The following is a 12,281-nucleotide window of genomic DNA, read 5'->3' as shown; positions in this document are numbered from 1 at the left end:
TATCAAAAATTATGCATATGTTAAAACATAAGTATTCTGAAATATGTCAAGACATGAGTTTTATTTGTGTTTTCTGATCTGTCTATTTTCTAAAGTATATTGAATCGTTCCCTACCACATGTTCTCCACCTCCAAACCATGCAACCACGTGCATGGGGCAATATCTCAGAGTCAGGGCTTTGTGCCTAACATGTGTAGTATGGGAGTTCAGTTCCTGGCATCATTTGCTCCCTACATACCACCAGATGTGGCTCTGCTTCTACTTCACACTTTTGAGATCAAGTAGTGCCATGTGCCAGGATGTAGCAGTACCACATCGCCTACCAAAGCCATGGGACACTGTTTACCCCAGTTGGCCAGGCATTACTAGAACTCTCTTTCAGGCCACCAAACACTGCTTTGTGAGCTTCCAATATTTTATTTTATTTTATTTATTTATTTATTTATTTTTATTTTTGGTTTTTGGGCCACACTCGATAATGCTCAGGGGTTACTCCTGGCTATGCGCTCAGAAGTTGCTCCTGACTTGGGGGACCTGACCCCGGGGGATCGAACTGTGGTCCGTCCAAGGCTAGTGCAGGCAAGGCAGGCACCGTACCTCTTGCGCCACTGCCCGGCCCCACCAATATTTTAAAAAGGATACATAAGTAGAAAAATATATTCATTTATCACTTAATGTTAATTAGAGAGGATGAACTTTGTAACATATGTTTGTCTCTTTAATGTTTATATCTACTTTTGCACTAAAAGTAGCCTTATTTTTCCAGCTGAAGCTTTTAATGGTCGTGCAAAAGAGTTTTTTCTAGGATCAATTTATTCTCATTGTATCCCTCCTTGCGACAAACTCTATCTACAGAAATCGATGAAGTATGTAATTCATACATTACCTAAAATAAAAAGGCTTAAAAAAACTATCAATTCTGTCCTCTATCTTCAATTAAATTATACATTATATCATTTGTTAAAAATGGTTTATCAGGGCCCGGGGAGATAGCACAGTGGTGTTCACCTTGCAAACAGCTGATCCAGGACCAAAGGTGGTTGGTTCAAATCCCGGTGTCCCATATGGTCTCCCGTGCCCGCCAGGAGCTATTTCTGAGCACATAGCCAGGAGTAACCCTGAGCACCGCCGGGTGTGGCCCAAAAACCAAAAAAAATGGTTTATCAAGTGTTACAGCTCTTTTAGAATTTGTCCAGCAGGCCTTCTGGTCTTCACCGGAAGGCCCCACAAAAAAAAATGGTTTATCAGAGATTTCCTCAATCTAAGGTGAATATTAAGCACAGAACTTGGTGCATAGACCTAACTAACTTTTTGTTTCCTTCTTTACATTTTTATTACTCTAATCTGATAACTAATAACTCTTGAAGGATGTCTGTATAGAAGCTTTACTTTGATGGATTTTTGTCCCACTGACTTGATTAAATAACATTTTTTATTTTTATAACTGACTTGGTCAAGGACTTGTGATTGGAATAGCATGATGACTAAGTCCCAAATGTGTCATGTGCCCTAGACTAGAGTAGAAGCCCAATGCTAATAATAGAAACTAGTATAGAAAAGAAAGGAGTGTCATTATACAGAAAAAAATATAATCTACTTTATTAAAGTATAGATATTTTCATCAGATAAGAGAGATTCATTTGAGAAACCAATATGGGAAAGTCTCAATAAGAATCAATGTAGAATATAATGAACTTTAAGTCTCTTGAAGTCATTTAAAAACGATTTTCCCTTCCTATTTCATATTGGAATCTTGTTTGCATTAAAGGGAAACATATGGTACAAAAGGTTTATTGTTTCTTTCTATGGATTTCAATGAAGTGTCTTATAATACTTCTTCAGTTTTCTGTGTATGTAAGAAAGAGAAAAAGAGAGAGGGAAATAGATGCATGTGTGTATTGGTGTGAAACTAGAGTTTTGAGAACATGGGAAGAATGCATGATTTTCATTCTCATAGATAATATGGCAATAAAGGGTTGTCATGGAAGATTGCTTTTAAGAAAACAGGTCCAGATATAACAATATATTTAAGGGCCAGAATGGTGCTTGACTTGTACACAACCTGGATTTGACCCTTGGCATTTCATCCAATACCCCTAACCAACTAGGAGTAATCCTAAGTGCAGATCCAAAAGTAATCCCTGAGTACTGTTGGGTGTGATCCTAAAACAAAAAAAAATATATTTTAAAAGGTCTGACCTGTTCTTGTTTATTTTTGAAGTGTAAGTATAAGTTGAGGAAAGTGCGGTTTAAATACAATCAAACTTCCAAATGTTTATGTGTGATCTTTGAGCCAGGAATTATTTTTATGTTTTAACCAGATAAAAACATCAAAATGGATTTTTTCCAAAATTTTTTATGTAAAATTATTTGCATTTCACATTTCATTGAATCACACATATATCTATACTTTATGGCTGCTTTTCTACCACCACAACAGAATTGTGTAGTTGTAAAGACTGTATGGATTGCAGCGCCTAAAGTATTTTTACTATGGCTAATAACAAAATGTTTGGCACTCAGAGATCTTCTCATTTTGTAGTTGCATTTTCTCAAGATACGTATTCAGTCTTACCATATGAAAAAGCAAGGTTTCAGAGGGTATGAGAAATAAAGTGAAACAGATTTCTGTATATCTAAGCAAAACACTAGTCTAGGATTTTTAAACTGTATCATCTTGAGTAATTTTCAAAATTACTCTAATATGTAACTCATTGTCATATTTTAATTCATGAAATTAGTTCAGAAAGGTTATATAGCTTACATAATATTGGTTAATGGACACAATGAGACAAGAGACAAACTGTACCCTTTTCATTGTGTTGGTTCTTAAAAACTAGACATTTCAATATTCCCATTATTCTTACATTCTGCTATTAGTCCATCTGTTTGAAGAGCAGAACTCTAATCAAAGCCTAATTATATACAGGGAAAAAACATGTGTATTGAAGTTAACCTGATTATCTAGTGTTTCAGAAAAACTAGCTAAGATCCTTTCTAATTTTTTTTTTTTTTTTTTGGTTTTTGGGTTATACCCGGTGTCGCTCAGGGGTTACTCCTGGCTCTATGCTCAGAAATCGCTCCTGGCAGGCTTGGGGACCATATGGGATGCCGGGATTCAAACCACCAACTTTCTGCATGCAAGGCAAATTCCTTGCCTCATACTATCTCTCCGGCCCCTCTAATTTTCTTAATCATTCTCTATCAATAAATATTAAACCTATTTGTAAGCTCACAAATAGATTATTTCTCATGTTCTTGTTATGTTTCTTCTTGCAGACTAGTTGCTGGATTATGGTTTGAATTAGAGGGCCACGAGTCCTCTTGAGGAGAGTGTATGCAGGGCGGTAGCAAAATATAAAGAAACGAGACCACACAATGAACGTATGGGGAAACACGTTCTGACAAATGTGTTCCAAATTTAATCTCCAAGCTACGAGTGTTTAAGGGGTAAAATGCCAATTATGGGTATAAAAGGAATATCCGCATTGACAAAGGACAGGAGTTTTAGAAAACCACAATCATTAGCAGCAGGCCAATCTAACTGGCTAGGCAGCTCAGGTGAAAAGATGTAGATGAGTAAAAGTCCTGAGTTAGAAGGGAGAAAGACTGAATCTTTGGGAGCTAAACTACCTGACAGGTTCAACCAGTCAGTCTAGGGAAAGCCACTTTTGAGTAAAAAGAGAGCCAGGCCAAAGAAATATAAATTTTGTACCTGGCAAGAAGTTTTCATGACTCAGAGCTAAATTTCTGACCATGCTTTTTAATGTAAATAGGGTTGACAGAGAGAAGAAAATTGTCTTGGTTTGTTTGGTACTTGAAAATTCTCTGGGCAAAAAAGAATTTGATTGAGGTCACATTTTGGCCTATAAATATACAAGGGAGAAATAATTTTAGGCCGAATAATATGAAAGGAATATAATGTCAGACCATGACATAAATTTCAAAAATATCTCTATGGAATTTCCTCAACTATTCTCGCAGGAGAGAAACTTCCACGGCGAGCCTTTTGATGAAATTCCGTGGGAATAGCAGTCATCCACATCAGGAAATTCGTCTGATGGGCCCATTAAATTGCCCTGCAATGAATACATAGAAAATATTATCAATGGCATAGACATTTTCTAATATTGCCATTTCTAGGTATGGCATTTAAATATTTCTTATTTTTATTGCTTTACCTTTTAGGGTGATAAATTCTAAATATGATTTTGAATTAGGTCAAATTTGGCTTCAAATTTCCTAATCTTAGATCCACTTAGTATTTTGCTTCCTTTTCCTCTCTACTGCCCAGTGGCATGCTGATTAATATATGCTTAAAAATGCACTCTCAATAGAGAAAGAATGCTGATTAGTAGAATTTGCAGATTACAATGGTGTAAATATTCTTAAAATGTCCCATTTTAAGCTGGCAGTATGCTAATTTGCAAAATTCTGAAAATTTAAACTTACTCTTTTGAGAGAGTAGAATTCAAAAATACCGAATGCTATATCTATTATTTAAATATTTTCTATTTCTTACACATCCCCCATCCACCTTCCTCTGTTTGAACTCTGTCCTACAGTTAAAATTTCATGTTCTTATTCAGCAATTCATCTGCTATATTTCCAATTTTTTCCTCTGACACTATCATTACTGACAAAGCAAGCTACAAAACTGACAAAATAAATAATTGATGCCATTGGAACAGCATATGCTTCAAACGAACAGTTGTCAGGAACAGAGAAAAATAATAGTTCAGAAATAGCAATGATTTTTCATGTGCCTGTTGCTCATCATTTATCATTAGTGAAATCCACATCAAGAAGACAATGAGATATCATCTACCAGTGAGAATGGCACATATCAAAATTAATAGGAACAATCTGTTGGCAGGATATAATAAAAAAGAAGCCCCCACCCACTGCTAGTGGAAATGTTGTCTGGTTCAACCCCTGTGGAAAACAGTATGGAGAGTTCTCAATAAAATCAGAACCAAGTCGCCATATAACCCAGCAATTTTACTTTTGGATGTCTATCCTGAGGACAGAAAAAGATTCATTTCAAAGATTTCATTTCAAAGATTCATTTAAAAGATTTCATTTAAAAGATTCATTTAAAAGATTTCATTTCAAAGATTCATTTCAAAGATTTCATTTAAAAGATTCATTTAAAAGATTTTATTTAAAAGATTCATTTAAAAGATTTCATTTAAAAGATTCATTTAAAAGATTTCATTTAAAAGATTCATTACATTTGCACACCATTGCTTATTGCAGCACTCAGTAAAATAGCTAAGATTTGCAAACAACCTAGTTGTCTAGGAATTGATGAGTAGATCATGAAGATGTGGTGTTTTTATGTTTATGCATAATAGCTATAAGAAATGATGCGATCATGAAGTTCACTGCAACATGGATGGTACTGGAAAAATATTAAAATGAAGTAAACCATAAGAAGTATAAATACAGGGGTAATATCAATTTATATGTTATATTTAGAACAACTGTTTGAGGAAGGGACCATGCCTGAATTACTTTTGGCCCAAGAGTATAATGAAGAGAGGAAAGAAATAGAGGGGGGGGGGGTGAAAAAGACAGATTAGAAATGGCATCGGCACGAGTCAAGAAAATTCAGGAATAGTGGTCTTGCTAAGAACAGAGCTAAATATCCAAATCCTAGGGTCAACACACTGAAATAATGAGATCCTAGCTTTAATAACCAAACTTAAAAAGGCGCTTTTCAAGATGTGTGGGGTGAAACTTGAGCACTATGGTGGAGGGAAGTTGACACTGGTGGGTTTAGAGCTGAAATATTGTATTTCTAAAGCTCAATTATTATTAACTTTATTAATCATGGTACTGTCATAAATAAAATTAATTAAAAGGAATGAATCCAAATTAGGGATTGGAGGTAGGAAGAACATTTGATAAAGAGGTCACTCCTATTTAGATTATTTCATTGGTTTTTAGTACTATGAGTTGTTTATATAGTTAAGATAAATTAGCAGATTCATGGTTTTCAAATATTTTGTGCCATATATTCATTGCTCTTTTAAGTGCTAATGTTTCCCTTTCTTGTGCAAAGTTTCTTAATTGTATGTAGTCCTATTTAATATAATTCACTGATTTTTTTTTTTGTGAAATGTATTTCACCAAACTGTTTTTGCTTTCTTTTCCGTGCTACTTTTCATTTATTTAAGTGCTTGCACTTTCTTTACTGCATGTTATTAACAGACTTGTTGCAAATTTATTGTCTATCTGTGTGTGGATTCATTTTTGTGTTCTCTATTTTGGTCCATTAAACAATATAGGACACTTTTCAAGTACAATACTGCTTTGACTAGTAGAGCTTTATAATGCAGTTTGAAATCATAGTTTGAAAGCAGAATGCATTCAGCTTTGTTTCTTCCTCAGTGTTACTCTAGATGTTGAAGGTATTTTATAATCCTAGAAAAATATTAGAATATTTGTTTCTTTAAAAATTTTTGTTAGGATTTTGCTCAGATTTAATTTTGCGCTAGATTGCTTTTTTGTGACTATACTAATCTTTATTTTTTTTCAAGTGTTTATTTTTAATATTATTTTTAAGCACCTTGATTACAAACATGATTGTAGTTAGTTTTCAATCATAAAAAGAACACCCCATTTCACCAGTGCAACATTCCCATCACCATTGTCCCCTATCTCCCTCCTTCCCCCTACCTGGCCTTTATTCAAGACAGGCATTCTACATCTCTCACTCATTAACATTGTCACCATAGTTGTCAGTGCAGTTTCTCTAACTGCACTCACCACTCTTTGTAGTGAGCTTCATATTATGAGCCAGTCCTTTCAGCCTTTATTTCTATTGTCTCTGGGCATTATTACAATGCTGATTTTTATTTTTCTTAAAACTAATAAAGGGAGACTATTCTGTGTCTATCTCTCTCCCTCTGACTTATTTCACTCAGCATAGTAGATTCCATATACATCTATGTATAGGAAAATTTCATGATTTCATCTCTCCTGATGGCTGCATAATATTCCATTGCATATATCTACCATGATTTCTTTAGCCATACACCTGTTGAAGGACATCTTGGTTGTTTCCAGAATCTGGCTATTGTAAATAGTGCTGCAATGACGATAGGTGTGAGGAAGGTATTTTTAAATTGTATTTTTGTGTTCCTAGGACATATATCCCTATACTAGGTATAGCTGAATCATATGGGAGCTCAATTTCTAGTTCTTTAAGGAATTTCACTAAAATATTTTAAAGTATCCCTTTTAATAATCTAGCTTCCTAATTAAATAAATCCAATTATCCATCCACATATTTTCATTAAGATTAAATATTATCATCTAGTTTAGAGGTTCCCTGAGTCTTATGACCTGGTGATCACTTTTCAGAGGAAAAGCAAATCATATAGTATTACGTTAGAAATATCCCTTATTTAATCATACAAACAGAAAGCTACCATAATTGCTCTTGAGGCTACTATTGCCCTTCTGGCTTGTTTTAGCACCCACCAATCATTGAATTGTTCATTCTGGGAAACAAATACACAATCAATTTCAAGAACACAGAAAGGAATAGATGTAATGGTATCATGTTACTTTTACTAGTATTTTGAACATGTCATGTTTATTTTTTGATAAATAAAATTAATAAGTATGCCCATATTATTGAGGATTCAGATATCTGTTATGCAAACAAAAATTTATGCGAATTTTAATGAGATTAAATTAAATATACTTTAGTGTTAGATTGGAGTTATCTGTCTGTATGCATATTTTATCTTAATAAAATGCATTTCCTTTTTCTGTAGTAAGAAATAATATAGAAACAGTGAATAGCCAATAATAAAGAACACTTCAAATTTGAAATTGTAATCTCAAAATCTTATTTCATATTATTGGGATGAATGGCTTTTGTGGAGCTGATTGATTTCTGGTTTGGAGCAAATTACATAAAATATATGTAAGAAACATGTTTCTAAGGTATAAATCTAGCAAACTACCAGCATTATTAAGCTCATATATAAAGGAGAGTCTTCTACTTATCCTCCTCATAAGAACAATTATAAGAAATTTAAGTACATTTATTTATTTTTATTTATTTTTTAATATATAAAATATTTAAGCACCAGGATTACAAGCATAATTTATTTGGGTTTCAGTCATAAACAGAACACATTTCCCCCTTCACTGAACATTCAGTATTTTTTAACAACTCATTTTAACAATGAGGATGAGAAAAAATCATTTCACCTTTGAAGTATACTAAAAATCTTATTTTGAAAGTAATTAAATAAAGAAGATGAATCAAGGATAATCATATTTTCTTATATCAACCATATTCTGGAAAATCAAATAAATAAGAAATATATCTGTAAAATTCATATTAATAAATTTAAAAACTTGGAAAAATTAAGATATTTTTTCAAACTGCTGAATTACATGACTTAGTAGATTTAAAATAAACACAATTAGGTATTAGTGCTTCATCGTGTAATTTTTTGTTTGTTTTTGTTTTAGAGCCACACCCGGTGACTCTCAGGGATTATTCCTGGCTATGTGCTCAGAAATTGCTCCTGGCTTGGAAGACTATATGGTACGCAGAGGGATCAAACCGCAGACTGTCGCTTGCAAGGCAAAGGCCCCACTGCTGTGCCACCGGTCCAGACCCAATCATGTAGTTAAAAAAAATACATTTAGGAAAGTATTTTTGACAAAAATGTGAAATTGAGTCTAATTAATTTTCTTATTCTATTTACTAATTAATAGGAAATTGATAGATGAAAGCACATATTAAACAGTATAAGGAGGACAAAGTCAGCAATAATATGAAATTCTGTAGGGAACAAATACTCTAATTTTTTTCAAAAACAATTTTCAAGGGAAATTAGAGGAGATGGAGAAAGTACCTATAGATCAAAAGATACATCAAAGGATTGCAATGTGTAGACATTAATCATACACTGATTAGAATAAACAAATGTTTATAATGTTAATATGTGGAGACCAGAGTGATAGTATTGTGGATTGAGGATTGCCTTGCCTGTGGTCTGTTTTGGTTTGATCTCTGACACCACCTAATTTCATCAAATTTAGCCTCAAAAGAACCCCCCCCCCTGAATCACTCATCTTTGGGAAATATATACTGGCATAAATATGGATTATAGTATATGATAGAGTGACTTCCGTATAGTCTAGAAGTAAGCAGGTTGGTTGTTAGGAATTAAATTTCTAGTAAAGTGATCATTGTTGTGTCTCCTACTGAGATTATGGGGTTGATATTCACTTGTTTCCACTTTGATATATGGAAGAATTGTATCATAAAAATTTAAGAACTAAAATATTTATAAAATAAATGTAGTTATTAATATAGTATTATGTATAACGAACTAAAACATAAAAGACTTTATAAGCAGATGTTAAAACATAAGCATAAACCAAAAAGTCATAAAGCCCACATGAGTTACTTCTAAAAAGTATATATAAACTTATTGAAGGACATAACATAATCATAGAAATGAGAAGACAAAATAGTAGATATCAGCTTTTGCTATTTATATATTTCTTTAAGTATACTTATGAATATAATTAAATTCAAATGTCAATTTTCTAGACTGTTTCAAGTTAGCCCCTGAAGAGGTTGACTGATGGAGGGATGGAGGATGAGGTCTTTCCCCTCCAGCTTGGAGCACGCGTCTGCTACCCTGTTCAGCCGGTGGTTCTGAGGTGAAGCGGTGGGTAAACTGCTAGCAGATAGTCAGGCTTGTGAAAATATTAGCTTTATTCGGAGGACAAGACTGAAGCCCAAAACCACAGTATCAGTTCCAGCCAAATAGCCCCTTGCCTTCCACAGACCCTTGCTTTTATCCCCCAGAATTAGATTCCACCGAATGGTGCGAGCAGAATCAGGTACCACCCTAGGGTGGGAGCAGAATGCCAAGTCACACCCTAGGGTAGGGCACAATAACCACCAGGGTAGAGTCAGTAACATAATAATCCCATAAAATGTTTACATACACAACACTAGACAAGTTATAAAGTTTATTTTTAAAAATGCCTTTAGAAACCTTAAGAAAAATAAAATAGGCAGAAGTTATCCCATAACAAATATTACATTGTATTATAATGTCCCTATTATTAGAGTGTTACAGAATTTGTAAGCAGATAGACTAATAAAACTAGAACTAATCCCAGAAACATATTTGAATATATATTTATATTTAGTCATTTTTTCTTTTATATATTATATAAAGACTTGATTACATACATGATTGTGTTTGGATTTCAGTCATGTAAAGAACACCACCCATCACCAATGCAACATTCCCATCACCAATGTCCCAAATCTCCCTCCTCCCCACCCGACCCCCACATATACTCTAAACAGGCTTTCCATTTCCCTCATACATTCTCATTATTAGGAAGTTCAAAATGTAGTTATTTCTCTAACTAAACTCATCACTTTTTGTGGTGAGCTTCCTGAGGTGAGCTGGAACTTCCAGCTCTTTTCTCTTTTGTGTCTGAAAATTATTACTGCAAGAATGTCTTTCATTTTCTTAAAACCCATAGATGAGTGAGACAATTCTGCGTTTATCTCTCTTTCTCTGACTTATTTCATTCAGCATAATAAATTCCATGTACATCCATGTATAGGAAAATTTCATGACTTCATCTCTCCTGACAGCTGCATAATATTCCATTGTGTATATGTACCACAGTTTCTTTAGCCATTCGTCTGTTGAAGGGCATCTTGGTTGTTTCCAGAGTCTTGCTATGGTAAATAGTGCTGCAATGAATATAGGTGTAAGGAAGGGGTTTTGTACTGTATTTATGTGTTCCTAGGGTATATACCTAGGAGTGGTATAGCTGGATCTTATGGGAGCTCGATTTCAAGTTTTTGGAGGAATCTCCATATCGCTATCCATAAAGGTTGAACTAGACGGCATTCTCACCAACAGTGGATAAGTGTTCCTTTCTCTCCACATCCCCGCCAACACTGTTTATTCTCATTCTTTGTGATGTGTGCCATTCTCTGTGGTGTGAGGTGGTATCTCATCATTGTTTTGATTTGCATCTCCCTGATGATTAGTGATGTGGAGCATTTTTTCATGTGTCTTTTGGCCATTTGTATTTCTTCTTTGTCAAAGTGTCTGTTTATTTTTGTTCCCCATTTTTTGATGGGATTAGATTTTTTCTTGTAAAGTTTCGTCAGTGCCTTTATAATTTGGAGATTAGCCCCTTATCTGTTGGGTATTGGGTGAATAGTTTCTCCCACTCAGTGGGTGGCACTTGTATCCTGGGCACTATTTTCCTTTGAGCTGCAGAAGCTTCTCAGCTTAATATATTCCCATCTGTTAATCTCTGCTTTCACTTGCTTGGAGAGTGCAGTTTCCTCCTTGAAGATGCCTGTAGTCTCAATGTCCTGGACTGTTTTCCTATGTGTTGTTCTATATACCTTATGGTTTTGGGTCTGATATTGAGATCTTTAATCCATTTGGATTTTACCTTCACATATGATGTTAGCTGGGGGTCTAAGTTCAATTTTTTGCAAGTAGCTGTCCAGTTATGCCAACACCACGTGTTGAATAGGCTTTCCCTGCTCCATTTAGGATTTCCTGCTCCTTTATCAAACACTAGGTGATTTTATGTCTGGGGAACATTTTCTGAGTATTCAACCCTATTCCACTGATCTGAGGGCCTGTCTTTATTCCAATACCATGCTGTTTTGATAACTATTGCTTTGTAGTAAAGTTTAAAGTTGGGGAAAGTAATTCCTCCCATATTCTTTTTCCCAATGATTGTTTTAGCTATTCTAGGGTGTTTATTGTTCCAAATGAATTTCAAGAGTGCCTGATCCACTTCTTTGAAGAATGTCATGGGTATATTTAGAGGGATTGCATTAAATCTTTATAATGCCTTGGGGATTATTGCCATTTTGATGATGTTAAACCTACCAATCCATGAGCAGTGTATGTGTTTCCATTTCCACGTGTCCTCTCTTATTTCTTGGAGCAGAGGTTTATAGTTTTCTTTGTATACGTCCTTCACATTTTTAGTCAAGTTGATTCCAAGATATTTGAGTGTGTGTGGCACTATTGTGAATGGGGTTGTTTTCTTAATGTCCATTTCATCCTTATTACTATTGGTGTATAGAAAGGCCATTGATTTTTGTGTGTTAATTTTGTAGCCTGCCACCTTTCTATATGAGTCTATTGTTTCTAGAAGCTTTTTGGTAGAGTCTTTAGGGTTTTCTAAGTAGAATATCATGTCATCTGCAAACAGTGAGAGCTTGACTTCTTCC

At 34.4% G+C, this 12,281-nt stretch overlaps 1 non-coding gene across 1 annotated transcript; it reads left to right on the top strand.

Moving 5' to 3' along the window:
- The first annotated feature begins 1,166 nt into the window (after positions 1-1,166).
- On the top strand, positions 1,167-1,228 carry LOC125999622 (U7 small nuclear RNA). Its single transcript, XR_007492135.1, has one exon. It is a non-coding gene; the product is annotated as a U7 small nuclear RNA (small nuclear RNA).
- Positions 1,229-12,281: the final 11,053 nt, after the last annotated feature.

This window comes from Suncus etruscus, chromosome X (genome assembly GCF_024139225.1).
Source record: "Suncus etruscus isolate mSunEtr1 chromosome X, mSunEtr1.pri.cur, whole genome shotgun sequence".
Lineage (NCBI taxonomy): Eukaryota > Metazoa > Chordata > Mammalia > Eulipotyphla > Soricidae > Suncus > Suncus etruscus.
Note: the sequence above shows the minus strand (reverse complement) of the source record. Positions and strands in the feature narration are given on the sequence as shown.